The sequence below is a fragment of the Rattus norvegicus genome, chromosome 7 (assembly GCF_021556685.1).
Source record: "Rattus norvegicus strain SHRSP/BbbUtx chromosome 7, alternate assembly SHRSP_T2T, whole genome shotgun sequence".
NCBI lineage: Eukaryota > Metazoa > Chordata > Mammalia > Rodentia > Muridae > Rattus > Rattus norvegicus.
In genome coordinates, this window is record NC_141540.1 from 57,870,891 (window position 1) to 57,886,801 (window position 15,911).

The 15,911-nt window shown below is 39.4% G+C and overlaps 1 pseudogene; it reads left to right on the forward strand.

Annotated features, from left to right (window-relative positions):
• The first annotated feature begins 14,942 nt into the window (after positions 1-14,942).
• Positions 14,943-15,037, forward strand: LOC120093919 (U6 spliceosomal RNA; annotated as a pseudogene).
• Positions 15,038-15,911: the final 874 nt, after the last annotated feature.

The window sequence follows — 15,911 nt, forward strand, 5'->3', positions numbered from 1 at the left end:
CTAAGCTATCTAGACTTAGTTTTGTTGGTACAGGCATACATGAGGAACTACAGCTGTGGCCTACGTATGCTGCAATTTTTATACCATGTATGATGTTGGGTTTCAATTGTCTAAACAAGTGGCTTGGCCATTTTATCCTCTCAGAAACAGCTAGCATTTTATCGATTTTTTTTTTTGGTGGTTTGAAGAATGTTTAGTGAAAACAATTTTTAACAATAAAAGAACAACTGGGGGAATCACCATCCCTGACCTCAAGCTCTACTACAGAGCAATAGTGATAAAAACTGCATAGTATTGATACAGAGACAGACATGTTAATTAATGGAATAGAATTGAAGACCCAGAAATAAGACCACACACCTATGCACACTTGATCTTTGACAAAGAAGCCAAAAATGTACAATCAAAAAAGAAAGTATCTTCAATAAATAGTGCTGGTCTAACTGGATGTCTGTATGTAGAAAAATGAAAATAGATCCATATTTGTTAACATGTGCAAAGCTCAAATCCAAGTGGATCAAGAACCTCAACATAAAACCAGATACACTGCATCTAATAGAAGAGAAAGTGGGAAAGAGCCTTGAACTCATTGGCACAGGGGGAAATTTTCTAAACAGAACTCTAATAGCTCATGCTCTAAGATCAAGAATTGATAATGGGACCTCATGAAACTGGAAAGCTTCTGTAAGGCAAAGGACATAGTCAATAAGACAAATTGGCAACATACAGATTGGGGGAAAAATCTTCAGTAATCCCACATCCGATAGAAGGCAAACATCAAAAATATATAAAGAACTCACCAAATAAACAAACAACACAATCCAAAAAAATGGGATATAGAACTAAACCAAGAATTCAAAACAGAGGAATCTCGAATGGCCTTGAAGCACCTAAAGAAATGTACAAAGCTCTTAGTGATCAGAGAAATGCAAATCCAAACAACTCTGAGTCTTCTCTAACTCCTCCATTGGGGTCCCACTGTTCAGTCCAACGGTTAGCTGGAAGCATCCTCATCTGTATCAGTAAGGTTCTGGCAAAGACTCTCAGGAGACAGCCATATCAGGCTCCTGTCAGCACACACTTCTTGGAGTCGGCAATAGCGACTGGGTTTGATGGCTGCACATGAGATGGATCCCGTAGGAAGAACAACAATATCTACCAACCAGACCCTCCAAGAGCTCCCAGGGACTAAACCACAAATCAGTGAGTACACATGAAGGGACCCATGACTATAGCCACATATGTAGTGGAGGATGACATTGTCTAGCATCAATAGCAGGAAAAGCCCTTGGAACTGTGAAGGCTCATTTCCCCAATATAGGGTCGTGCCAGGGTGTTGAGGTTGGAGTAGTTGGGTGGGAGTGGGAGCATCCTCATAGAAGCAGGGTGAGGAGGAAGTAGGTATGGGAGACGTGGAAGTCTGAGGAGGTGGGTGGGGTGGGACATTCTTGTGGAGACATGGGGGTGGGGAGGAATTACGAGATGTGGAACTGTCAAGGGCAGGGGGGAGTGGACCAGGAAGGGAATAAAATCTGGAGTGTAAAAACAAGAAAAAAATTAAGAAGACAAGAGGGAAAAAAAGGAAAGAAAGAAAAGAAAAGAAAAGAATGTCTATTTCAGTAATTTGTCCTACCATTCATATTATCCATTCATTTCTTTCGACACTAGGCTTACCTGGTAGCCTTTTCTATTCCCTTAAATTGAAACATTTTCTCATTTGTGATGTTATTTTTTGCAGTTTTTAAATCTAATTTCCACTTTTGTCTAACATAAGCATTTCCACTCTGCCGTCTTCTGTTTTATTTGTGTAGAGTATCTACCTCTCCTCTGCATAGCGTTTACTGCCTTCTTAGTGTTTTGTCCACACTTCTCTTTCTCTGGAATAATCGCAGCTTGGTGCTGCTGTTGTCTTCATTTTTCATTAGCATCTAGTAGCTGTGAAAAATAATAGATTTCATCAACATTCCATACACATGCATGATGCACTTTACCATGATGGCTTTCTTAATCTCTTTATACTTCTCTTTAATATCTCCTAAGTAATTCAGGGTTTCGTTTTGTCTTTGGTTGTTGTCGGTGGTGGTGGTGTTTTTATTGCCATGAGACTCACAAAGAACCATCTTCTGCTTAGAATCTGAATGGACTGTAATATGAATTCTTGTGCCTCTTTAGTTTCTATTTTGGAAAGGAGAAGGACAAATAGTTGTATCTTCTTTCTTTTCTTGCTAATAACTGCAACATTTTTCCAAGGTCTTCCATTTTTTCATCCTACGTGTTATCTGTTTGAGAGAATGAAGCCATTTCAGTTAACCTTTCTTATTAGAGTGGGCTGTTAAGAGTTGTATGTATAAGTGATAAGAGACACTCATGTTACATTAAATCATGGTTCAAGTGTTCCTCCATTCATTTCCTGTGGTTTTCCTAGCTAGACATTGAGGTTACTAAATTCTCTTTCTTTATATCTGTTATGTGACTTCATATGTTTTCCCACTAGCCAGGAGTCTGAATCCTGACACTGCTTTAATATATAATAGCATACTAATAACTCAATAGGTTCGTTTTATAATTTTATACCTGATTTAAATAATATTCCCATGCAAAAACAATCACACGCTGAGTTGTTCTCACGCCTTGATTAAAAATTACTAGTTTGGCTTTAATTTTTTTTCTGAAAGGAAACAGAAAATACATGAATATGCACAGAAGTGAGTTTTCGTTTAAGCTTAATGTAGATTACATTCTCAAGTGTGCTTAATTATTCTGATAATTTAGGCAATTTAGATTTAAAGGGTGTTTTTGATTAAATGATTTCATCAGCGACTATTCTTAGTGGTAGAAACGATAATTTAATCAAGTTCAATATCTCAGTCATCTGAGATCATTGGAGTTGATAATTTATATATTGGATATGAACATCGGTGGGGGAAACAAATGTAATAGAATGTACAGCATTCATCCCATCTTCTCTAATAGAAAACACTCCTACATATGCTCAGGTGATTCAGCAAGGGGAATTTTTGATCTTCATTAGAAGGAAATCTCACAAATGGTAGCAACTTCTACTTTTCCAATTGTAATTTTATCCTCATCCCATAATATCAAAGGTAATGGCAACCCCTGAGACTTGTTCTTCCAGGTTATCTACAGCCACAAATATGCCGTTTGTTTACATGGAGCTTATGTTGTACCAAACCAAATATCTACCAATATCATCTTCGAATATATAAACACTTTCTTTTCCTTGAAGAAAAATCCCTCCAAGTGCAATAAAGATGTTTATTACCTGAGCATTGCAGTGTTTGTAGTTTTGTACAATTTGATGGTGAGTCTTCACATGTTTTATATATGCTGCTGTAAAATTATAAAGAAATGTTGTCTTTTATCTTGCACTAGGTCCGGCACCATAGTGCCCCAAGGTATCTGGTAGTCAGCAAAGTGTCTCACCCACTTTGCTCTATTCCATATCACAGTGCTAGTGGCTACTCTCTGAGCCTGGGAAGATTCTCTCTACCTGTCTAGTTCCCAAGGCAGGTCGCCACCATGCCAGACATACACATATCTTCAGCCACCACATACTCTCTTGAACATAAATTGCCACATGAAAGAACACACAACACAACAACCTCTGATTCAATTGATTTAATATATAGTTGCTCATTTAGACACACAAAGCCCTGTACATATCCGTCCCTTAAGACTATTCATAGCAACCAATAAATGAAATGTGCAGAGAGGAATCTTAACATTCACCTCTATGTTCTCTCGGCTGCTTCTCTCATCTCTCTCTCTCTCTCTCCCCCTCCCTCCCTCCCTCTCTCATATATATATCAATATATATATCATTATATATATCATTATATATATATCATTATATATATATATATATATATTGCTATACTGATTTGTAGGACAGATGGGAAGTTTCTGAGAGCATAAATCTTGCCCAGAGCTATGCTTTAAGCACTGCTTACTCTCTTGAAGTCAGCCAAGAAGGCTGGATCATTGGAGGGTGTAAGACTTGGTCTTGGGAAAGTAAAGGTTGCTTAGTATAAATAATATTAACTCTCCTTGATTCTTTGTTATTCCCGGGCCAGAAGCCAGTAGTTTCAGAAAATTTAACACCTGTTGTTTATAAGTGGGGCTTAAGTAAGGATTTATTGCTAACACTCCCTTCTCTGGCTAGGCAGCCAGAGATCCTTCACTAGCTTGGCTGGTTAACTCTGAACCAGAGAGAAAGAAAAGGAAAGATGTCACTCACACAGGCACATGCACATGGGTGAAGTGGAAAATGACTACATAACTACATTTGGATGGATGGATGGATGGACATATAAATAGCACTGAGTTCCCCTACCCACCCAATCCAAACCATCAGCTTTATTTCCTTTCTCTTACCTTTTTATAGACAAAATTTCCTAGAAAATTACTCTGTAGATAAAATGGTATACAAAATGAGAATTTCAAAAGAATATTGATATTAAGTTCAAAGCAGTGTTTCATTTTGTAAACTCATGAGTTCAAAGGAACAGTTTTTACATCACCTTGCTTTACCATAGTGCACACCTGTGGCTTCATTTTTGAACCTAAATGTTCTTTCTTGAGTATAAATTTATCCCAACCCTATTTCTCTTTGTAGTGTAATTATGAAAGCTTAATGTATTTTTTAAATTTTGCAGACTTTATTTACTATTAAGAGCCATATTCTATATTGATTTTAACTTTATTACATCTTTCTTGTAACCACTAAAACCATCTCTTAAATCTTTCTTCCTAAGGTTATTTGAATCAAATCAGTAACTGTATAAATCATTAATTCATCTAAACAACATTAATTCATGAAAGTTCATCTTGATGTTGATCTGTGGGAAATCTGTCCAATAGTGTGGGCTAATGCCGATTAATTGTTAGGCTATGTGACAGTGATTTAAAAAGCGCATATCAGCTGCAAGAAGCAATCCTGAGATGAATTCTTTTAGGGACCTTGTCTCTCAGAGCTCACCTATCTTAGTCCATGCAAAAAAGTGGGCCACCTCTGGGACGGCCACCTGCTAGCCTCAACCTCTCCCAGTTGGCTCCTGATAAAATCTGAGAAAGTTTAATGAATGAACTTTTTAAAATGTGGATATAATAGTTGAAAGCTTCCAGGAAGATGTTTATGTTTAAAACAGAACAGGGAGACCCCAGGATAGAGATGAAGCAGGAAGTTACAGATGGTTGCTGTACTATTGCCTTCTAGCCAGGCTAAATGCCATTCAGTTTGTTTTATTGTTTCAAATGACAGCTGGGACAGTATAACTCAAGAGGAATGTGCTGCTAATTCATTTAAAGTTTATAATATGCATATACTTTAGAGATAGAACTTCTAGTGTTTATGACTATAAGATATCTATACATGCCTAAATACACCTGAGTAATATTTAGTTAATACATATGAATACATATATGTTATATGCAACGTCTAAATGTTACATGTGTAAAAACTTGGAATTACATTTATATTAGTGGTTTAAGGTGTGTTCATAACATATTGTCAATATGTAAAATAACCATTTTTAATTCAAAAAAGTCTTATAACTCAAAGTTTGCTGTAACAGTCAACCTGAAGCGGTATTGTGAGATTTCAAACTTCACAGAGTTTTGAAGCAATGAGAATTCAATAGGCAAATGATATCTTAGTATTCCTCATGCAGAATTGGGAATTACAGTAAAGATGATTTTGATAGTTTCCTTGAATTTTTTTGACTCACATTTTGAGAAACTCACTTGATTTGATATATTAATATTCTGGAGTATATTAGTCTTAAAGATCTCTCTCTCTCTCTCTCTCTCTGTGTGTGTGTGTGTTTACAGGTGTGTGTGTAAAGATGAGTATATGTCTATGTTGGGGGGGTGGGGTAGGGGTGTGTGTGTGTGTGTGTGTGTGTGTGTGTTCGTTCAAGTGTGAGGTTGTGTTAGTTGGAAGATTCTCCTTAGAATGTCCAAGTGAGACTTTTTTTCAGAAATAAAATTTGAACTAAAGGCTAGTGATGAAGAATTTCCAAAGTGGACACGTCTAGTTCTTTGGAAATGTAGATAAATCAAATGATATTTTACTGGGGCACACAGGTGAAGGGATGTTTGGCTACAGCAAGCAAGTGAAAGGTCCATTGATGTAGTATTGATGAGTATCAATATGACCCCATAGCCAGCGGGAAATGAGCACTGAGCATTGATCTGCCTCACTATTCTTCACTAAAGGCAACACATGCATTGGTTTGCCTTACACAGCATTGCTGAGCTCAACTAGTGATAACTCTGCCATTTAGAGGAACTTGCCCAAGAACTGCTTGTGAGGTTCCTGTGGCAGCTTACTGCTTCCAAGGCTTTGCCTCGGGCTGGTTGGCAAGCTTGGTGGTTGATTCAGAATTGAACTACAGCTGTTTGGTGCCTGCCTACTGAAAGGATTCGACTGTAGCTGCTGGTTCATTTGTGGTGTCTGCCTGCCTAGAGGACTGGTATGCAGCTGCTGAGTCATATTTGGTGTTTGCTACAGGACTGAACTGCTGCTCTAGAAGATCGAACTTCCCCACAACAACTATTGCTGAACAGGGCCACTTTCCCTCTATCCTAACAACCTTTCTCACTACCTCTGCTGGATGGTGGGCTAGAGGAGAGGTTGAACCCTTATTAAAAGTAGGTTGAGAGAGAGAGAGAGAGAGAGAGAGAGAGAGAGACCTTCTGCTCTTCCTGCAAACATGAGTAAACTGTTCTTTATGAACAGATGTTAAAGTTGTTTCATAAATCTTTTTTTAAAGCCTCAGATTATTGATAATTCTCTTGAGTCAGATTCTCTCAATGTGTATATATTCAGACAAAACAATCCATAATTGCTCATATAACAGAATGGTTTGTAATAATGATCAATTTACAATATTGCTTGGAGAGCATGATTCAGTGTTTAGTGGCAGGGAAATGTTAGTACTCCTCCCCTCAAACAAAACAGGAACCAATCTGGTGCAACTCACAGCTAGGTCTTTATTTTATTCGAACTAGCTTGGGTTCCCCCACAAAGCACTGCTGTCAGGTCACACAGGATAGTTTTGGTTGGGGAAAGGGGGGAGCGAGCCCTGAATGTCTTTTGAGGCAAGGCTTTATAGTAAGCAGCAAGTGTGTGTGTGTGTGTGTGTGTGTGTGTGTGTGTGTGTGTGTGTGTGTAAGTGTATAAGCATCTAATTGGAAAGTTACTGTTGCCTTTAACATAATTGGTTGCCTTTAACATGGCTGGTTTTGGAAGACATATCATAACTTTTGCTCACTTGTGCATTAGTGGTCATTAGACCGGGGGAGGGGAGGCTTGTAACTTAGGGATGTAGGTTTGTTGGATTAATAACCTGGAGATGCTGGTCTTGATGGGGATTAGCCTAGAGGTTAAACTAGGCTCGGGTTTTCTTGGGTGACAACTTGGAAACTAATGCTAGGTATCAACCTGTTAGTTTACCTGAGTTCAACCTTAGGTCAGGTTCTCTAAAATGGAGTCTGAACTTAAGAGCTTTGGCCTCTCAAGTGATGCTCATTAAATCCATCACAGCAGGCTTCACTAGGGAACATCACAATAGACACAGGACTCAGTGCAATAGGAATTAACAGCAGGGTGAGGGTGGGCTCAACTTCCTTTGACCATGGATAAGCAAAAAATAAGTTGGGAGCCCAGGGTGAGAATGTCAAGGAAAGAGACAGTGATTAAAACTGACTGATGCATTCTGGCAGATGAAAAGCCAGATTGGCAGCCATCACTGGTGAGTAATGGAGGATGGACAACACGATCAACTAACAAAGAGGATGAGGCCAATGGCTACAGGCTGATAGAGTTCTGCAGGTTTTTCAGTAAAGCTGAATTTTATAAGGAAATTGACAGACATGCTCAAGACAGAATTCAGTTCAGATAGAATTTTATCCAATAAAGGTGTACACATTTAGCAAATGCACTTGTACATATGCACTTGTAGATTTGGTGGACGCATTCTTTTTCATGTCATTTAGAGAGCATTTATCTTCTTTCATTAAGGTGCTTTCCCATAGAACATATACTAGATATTTCTACCAGGGTTTACCTAAATATTTTAGAAGCCTTTTTGAGAAATTTGAAATTTAAGTTTGCATGAAATTGAACACTAAGCACTTTGCACACTCTCCTGCATAAACACACACCACCCACCTTTTATATCTTCCTACTTTCAAGGATTTTCATTTTTAAAATCTGAAAACTGCATGTATCAGTGAAACAAATTATTACATTTTGCACAGCCTCAGTCTTGTAGCTATAACCAGTGGGTTGTTTAGAAAAGTTTTGCAGTATTAATGTTGGTACTCAGGGGTAAATCTATTTACTATGGGGTGAGGGCATAACTCAAAAGCATAGTATTTTCATGGTGTGCAAGAGAATCTAACTTTAATCTTTTGAGTTTCCTATATATGTGGAATACATATGGCATTTTTTTTTTTAGTTCTTTTTTTCGGAGCTGGGGACCGAACCCAGGGCCTTGCGCTTCATAGGCAAGTGCTCTACCACTGAGCTAAATCCCCAACTCCACATATGGCATTTATATCCTGTGTGTGATATTTATCTTTGAAAGCAACTATTTTATAGAAGTATACAGTTCTATATTTAAAATTATCTAGTGTGACATCAGTAAAGAAATACGTTCCCGCTGCGTCTGAGACACCGACGGAACCTGAAGGGACAAACTGGATAAACAGTTCTCTGCACCCAAATCCCGTGGGAGGGAGAGCTAAACCTTCAGAGAGGCAGACACGCCTGGGAAACCAGAAGAGACTGCACACTACCCACATCTCTGACTCCAGAGGAAAACACCAAATGCCATCTGGAACCCTGGTGCACGGAAGTTCCCAGAAAGGGCAGCGCAGATCTTCCTGATTGCTGCTGCCGTAGAGAGCTCGTAAGCAACACCCCACGAGCAAACTTGAGCCTCAGGACCACAGGTAAGACAAACCTTCCTACTCCAAGCGACCTGCCTAGTGAACTCAGGACACAGGCCCACAGGAACAGATGAAGACCGGTAGATAGGAAAAACTACACACCCGAAAGCAAAACACTCTGTTCCCATAACTGGCTGAAAGAAAACAGGAAAACAGGTCTACAACACTCCTGTCACACAGGCTTATAGGACAGTCTAGCCACTGTCAGATAGAAGAACAAAGTAACACTAGAGATAATCTGATGGCGAGAGGCAAGCGCAGGAACCCAAGCAACAGAAACCAAGACTACATGGCATCATCGGAGCCCAATTCTCCCACCAAAGCAAACACTGAATATCCAACCACACCAGAAAAGCAAGATCTAGTTTCAAAATCATATTTGATCATGATGCTGGAGGACTTCAAGAAAGACATGAAGAACTTCCTTAGAGAAGCACAGGAAAACATTAATAAACAAGTAGAAACCTACAGAGAGGAATCACAAAAATCCCTGAAAGAATTCCAGGAAAACACAATCAAACAGTTGAAGGAATTAAAAATGGAAATAGAAGCAATCAAGAAAGAACACATGGAAATAACCCTTGATATAGAAAACCAAAAAGAGACAAGGAGCTGTAGATACAAGCTTCACCAACAGAATACAAGAGATAGAAGAGAGAATCTCTAGAGCAAAAAATTCCATAGAAATCATTGACTCAGCTGTCAAAGATAATGTAAAGCGGAAAAAGCTACTGGTCCAAAACATACAGGAAATCCAGGACTCAATGAGGAGATCAAACCTAAGGATAATAGGTATAGAAGAGAGTGAAGACTCCCAACTCAAAGGACCAGTAAATATCTTCAACAAAATCATAGAAGAAAACTTCCCTAACCTAAAGAAAGAGATACCCATAAGCATACAAGAAGGCTACAGAACTCCAAATAGATTGGACCAGAAAAGAAACTCCTCCTGTCACGTAATAGTCAAAACACCAAACGCACAAAATAAAGAAAGAATATTAAAAGCAGTAAGGGAAAAAGGTCAAGTAACATATAAAGGGAGACCTATCAGAATCACACCAGACTTTTCACCAGAAACTATGAAAGCCAGAAGATCCTGGACAGAGGTCATACAGACCCTAAGAGAACACAACTGCCAGCCCAGGTTACTGTATCCTGCAAAACTCTCAATTAACATAGATGGAGAAACCAAGATATTCCATGACAAAACCAAATTTACACAATATCTTTCTACAAATCCAGCACTACAAAGGATAATAAATGGTAAAGCCCAACATAAGGAGGCAAGTTATACCCTAGAAGAAGCAAGAAACTAATCGTCTTGTCAACAAAACAAAGAGAAGAAAAGCACAAAAACATAACCTCATATCCAAATATGGATATAACAGGAAGCAATAATCACTATTCCTTAATATCTCTCAACATCAATGGTCTCAACTCTCCAATAAAAAGACATAGATTAACAAACTGGATACGCAACAAGGACCCTGCATTCTGCTGCCTAAAGGAAACACACCTCAGAGACAAAGACAGACACTACCTCAGAGTGAAAGGCTGGAAAACAACTTTCCAAGCAAATGGTCAGAAGAAGCAAGCTGGAGTAGACATTCTAATATGAAATAAAATCAATTTTCAACTAAAAGTCATCAAAAAAGATAAAGAAGGACACTTCATATTCATCAAAGGAAAAATCCACCAAGATGAACTCTCAATCCTAAATATCTATGCCCCAAATACAAGGGCACCTACATATGTAAAAGAAACCTTACTAAAGCTCAAAACACACATTGCACCTCACACAATAATAGTAGGAGATTTCAACACCCCACTCTCATCAATGGACAGATCATGGAAACAGAAATTAAACAGAGACGTAGACAGACTAAGAGAAGTCAGGAGCCAAATGGACTTAACAGATATTTATAGAACATTCTATCCTAAAGCAAAAGGATATACCTTCTTCTCAGCTCCTCATGGCACTTTCTCCAAAACTGACCATATACTTGGTCAAAAACCGGGCCTCAACAGGTACAGAAAGATAGAAATAATCCCATGCATGCTATCGGACCACCACGGCCTAAAACTGGTCTTCAATAACAATAAGGGAAGAATGCCCACATATACGTGGACATTGAACAATGCTCTACTCAATGATAACCTGGTCAAGGAAGAAATAAAGAAAGAAATTAAAGACTTTTTAGAATTTAATGAAAATGAAGGTACAACATACCCAAACTTATGGGACACAATGAAAGCTCTGCTAAGAGGAAAACTCAGAGCTCTGAGTGCCTGCAGAAAGAAACAGGAAAGAGCATATGTCACCAGCTTAATAGCACACCTAAAAGCTCTAGAACAAAAAGAAGCAAATACACCCAGGAGGAGTAGAGGGCAGGAAATAATCAAACTCAGAGGTGAAATCAACCAATTAGAAACAAAAAGGACCATAGAAAGAATCAACAGAACCAAAAGTTGGTTCTTTGAGAAAATCAACAAGAAAGATAAACCCTTAGCCAGACTAACGAGAGGACACAGAGAGTGTGGCTCTCATGACACATTAAAAAATTTACCTACTAGCAATGAATATCCTAGTAAGAGCACCAGTGGAAGGGGAAGCCCTGGGTCCTGCTAAGACTGAAACCCCAGTGAACTAGACTGTTGGGGGGAGGGCGGCAATGGGGGGAGGGTTGGGAGGGGAACACCCATAAGGAAGGGGAGGGGGGAGGGGGATGTTTGCCCGGAAACCGGGAAAGGGAATAACACTCGAAATGTATATAAGAAATACTCAAGTTAATAAAAAAAAAAACGATAAAAAAGAAAACGGTAAAAAAAAAAGGTCTCCCTCCAAAAAGAGCCCAGGTCCAGACGGGTTTAGTGCAGAATTCTATCAGACCTTCATAGAAGACCTCATACCAATACTATCCAAACTATTCCACAAAATTGAAACAGATGGAGCACTACCGAATTCCTTCTTTGAAGCCACAATTACTCTTATACCTAAACCACACAAAGACACAACAAAGAAAGAGAACTTCAGACCAATTTCCCTTATGAATATCGACGCAAAAGTACTCAATAAAATTCTGGCAAACCGAATTCAAGAGCACATCAAAACAATCATCCACCATGATCAAGTAGGCTTCATCCCAGGCATGCAGGGATGGTTTAATATACGGAAAACCATCAACGTGATTCATTATATAAACAAACTGAAAGAACAAAACCACATGATCATTTCATTAGATGCTGAGAAAGCATTTGACAAAATTCAACACCCCTTCATGATAAAAGTCCTGGAAAGAATAGGAATTCAGGGCCCATACCTAAACATAGTAAAAGCCATATACAGCAAACCAGTTGCTAACATTAAACTAAATGGAGAGAAACTTGAAGCAATCCCACTAAAATCAGGGACTAGACAAGGCTGCCCACTCTCTCCCTACTTATTCAATATAGTTTTTGAAGTTCTAGCCAGAGCAATCAGACAACAAAAGGAGGTCAAGGGGATACAGATCAGAAAAGAAGAAGTCAAAATAACGCTTTTTGCAGATGATATGATAGTATATTTAAGTGATCCCAAAAGTTCCACCAGAGAACTACTAAAGCTGATAGACAACTTCAGCAGAGTGGCTGGGTATAAAATTAACTCAAATAAATCAGTAGCCTTCCTCTACAAAAAAGAGAAACAAGCCGAGAAAGAAATTAGGGAAACAACACCCTTCATAATAGACCCAAGTAATATAAAGTATCTCGGTGTGACTTTAACCAAGCAAGTAAAAGATCTGTATAATAAGAACTTCAAGACACTGAAGAAAGAAATTGAAGAAGACCTCAGAAGATGGAAAGATCTCCCATGCTCATGGATTGGCAGGATTAATATAGTAAAAATGGCCAATTTACCAAAAGCAATCTACAGATTCAATGCAATCCCCATCAAAATACCAATCCATTTCTTTAAAGAGCTAAACAGAACAATTTGCAAATTCATCTGGAATAACAAAAAACCCAGGATAGCTAAAACTATCCTCAACAATAAAAGGACTTCAGGGGGAATCACTATCTCTGAACTCAAGCAGTATTACATAGCAATAGTGATAAAAACTGCATGGTATTGGTACAGAGACAGACAGATAGACTAATGGAACAGAATTGAAGACTAGGAAATGAACCCACACACCTATGGGTACTTGATTTTTGACGAAGGAGCCAAAACCATCCAATGGAAAAAACATAGCATTTTCAGCAAATGGTGCTGGTTCAACTGGAGGTCAACATGTAGAAGAATGCAGATCGATCCATGCTTATCACCCTGTACAAAGCTAAAGTCCAAGTGGATCAAGGACCTCCACATCAAACCAGATACACTCAAACTAATAGAAGAAAAACTAGGGCAGCATCTCGAACACATGGGCACTGGAGAAAATTTCCTGAACAAAACACCAATGGCTTATGCTCTAAGATCAAGAATCGACAAATGGGATCTCATAAAACTGCAAAGCTTCTGTAAGGCAAAGGACACTGTGGTTAGGACAAAACGGCAACCAACAGATTGGGAAAAGATCTTTACCAATCCTACAACAGATAGAGGCCTTATATCCAAAATATACAAAGAACTCAAGAAGTTAGACCGCAGGGAGACAAATAACCCTATTAAAAATGGGGTTCAGAGCTAAACAAAGAATTCACAGCTGAGGAATGCCGAATGGCTGAGAAACACCTAAAGAAATGTTCAACATCTTTAGTCATAAGGGAAATGTAAATCAAAACAACCCTGAGATTTCACCTCACACCAGTGAGAATGGCTAAGATCAAAAACTCAGGTGACAACAAATGTTGGCGAGGATGTGGAGAAAAAGGAACACTCCTCCATTGTTGGTGGGATTGCAGATTGGTAAGACCATTTTGGAAATCAGTCTGGAGGTTCCTCAGAAAATTGGACATTGAACTACCTGAGGATCCAGCTATACCTCTCTTGGGCATATACCCTCAAGATGCCCTAACAGGTAAAAAAGATACGTGCTCCACTATGTTCATAGCAGCCTTATTTATAATAGTCAGAAGCTGGAGAGAACCCAGATGCCCTTCAACAGAGGAATGGATACAGAAAATGTGGTACATCTACACAATGGAATATTACTCAGCTATCAGAAACAATGACTTTATGAAATTCGTAGGCAAATGGTTGGAACTGGAAAATATCATCCTGAGTGAGCTAACCCAATCACAGAAAAACACACATGGTATGCACTCATTGATAAGTGGCTATTAGCCCAAATGCTTGAATTACCCTAGATGCCTAGAACACATGAAACTCAAGACGGATGATCAAAATGTGAATGCTTCACTCCTTCTTTAAAAGGGGAACAAGAATACCCTTGGCATGGAATAGAGAGGCAAAGATTAAAACAGAGACAGAAGGAACACCCATTCAGAGCCTTCCCCACATGTGGCCCATGCATATACAGCCACCCAATTAGACAAGATGGATGAAGCAAAGAAGTGTAGGCAGAGAGGAGACAGATGTAGATCTCTCCTGAGAGACACAGCAAGAATACAACAAATACAGAGGCAAATGCCAGCAGCAAACCACTGAACTGAGAACAGGACTCCCGTTGAAGGAATCAGAGAAAGAACTGGAAGAGCTTGAAGGCCTCGACACCCCACATGAACAACAGTGCCAAGCAACCAGAGCTTCCAGGGACTAAGCCACTACCTAAAGACTGTACATGGACTGACCCTGGGCTCTGACCTCATAGGTAGCATTGAATATCCTAATAAGATCATCCGTGTAAGGGGAAGCCCTGGGTCCTGCTAAGACTGAACGTGATTGTTGTGGGGAGGGCGGCAATGGGGGGAGGATGGGAAGGGGAACAAAAAAAATATCCAATAAAAGAAAAAAAAAGAAAAGAAAAAAACAAAAAAAATAAAACAAAAAAAACCAAAAAAAAAAACAAAAAAAATTATCTAGTGTGCTCGCTTCAGCAGCACATATATTAAAATTGGAATAATACAGAGATTATCATGTCCCCATGACACAAAAATTCATGAAGCATTCCATATTTTTTGAGCTGACCACCCAGGAGTGCAGACATCCTGAGACTGCAGGACAGACTGCCACCTCTGCATACCCCGGCCCACATCTCTGGTCCAAGGGAACACTGCACAGTGCCTCTGAACACAGGGATATAGGAACAGACATATGCAGGTACCCGTCTGTGCCCAGGACCTAACTGAACCTGCCAAACAGCTCCCTGCACGCAAATCCTGTGTAGGAGAAATCTAGACCTTCAGAAGTGTAGATATTCCTGAAAGTCAGAGGACAATACCCTCCCCCCACAGTCCAGACCCAAGAGGGAATCGCATAGTGCCAACTGTGCCCACTGGGTGCAAGGACCTAAACTAGCAATCAGGGGCAGGACCCTTTGATTCCTGCCCACGCCTAGAGCTAGAGGACAGTCTCCAGAAGTGCTGCCACAGCTGAGAGCAGAGCACCTGTTCTCAGGAAAGGCTGAAAGAAAACAGGAAAAGAGTTCTACAGGAGTGCTGACACAGAGGGCTACAGCAGGGTCAAGTCACGCTCAGAAACAGCAAGACAAGCAAACACCAGAGACAACCCAATGGCTAGAGCCAAGTGCAGGAACCTAAGCAACAGAAACCAAGACTACTTGGCATCATCAGAGCCCAGTTCTCCCACCAAAGAAAATACTGGACATCAAAACACACCGGAAAAGCAAGATTTAGATTTAAAATCACATTTCTTGATAATGATGGAGGATTTTAAAAAAGACATAAAGAACTCCCTTAAAGAAATGCAGGAAAACACAAGTAAACAAGTAGAAGCCCTTAGAGATGAAACACAAAAATCCCTGAAAGAATTACAGGAAAACACAACCAAACAGGTGAAGGAATTGAAAATGGAAATAGAAACAATAAAAAAA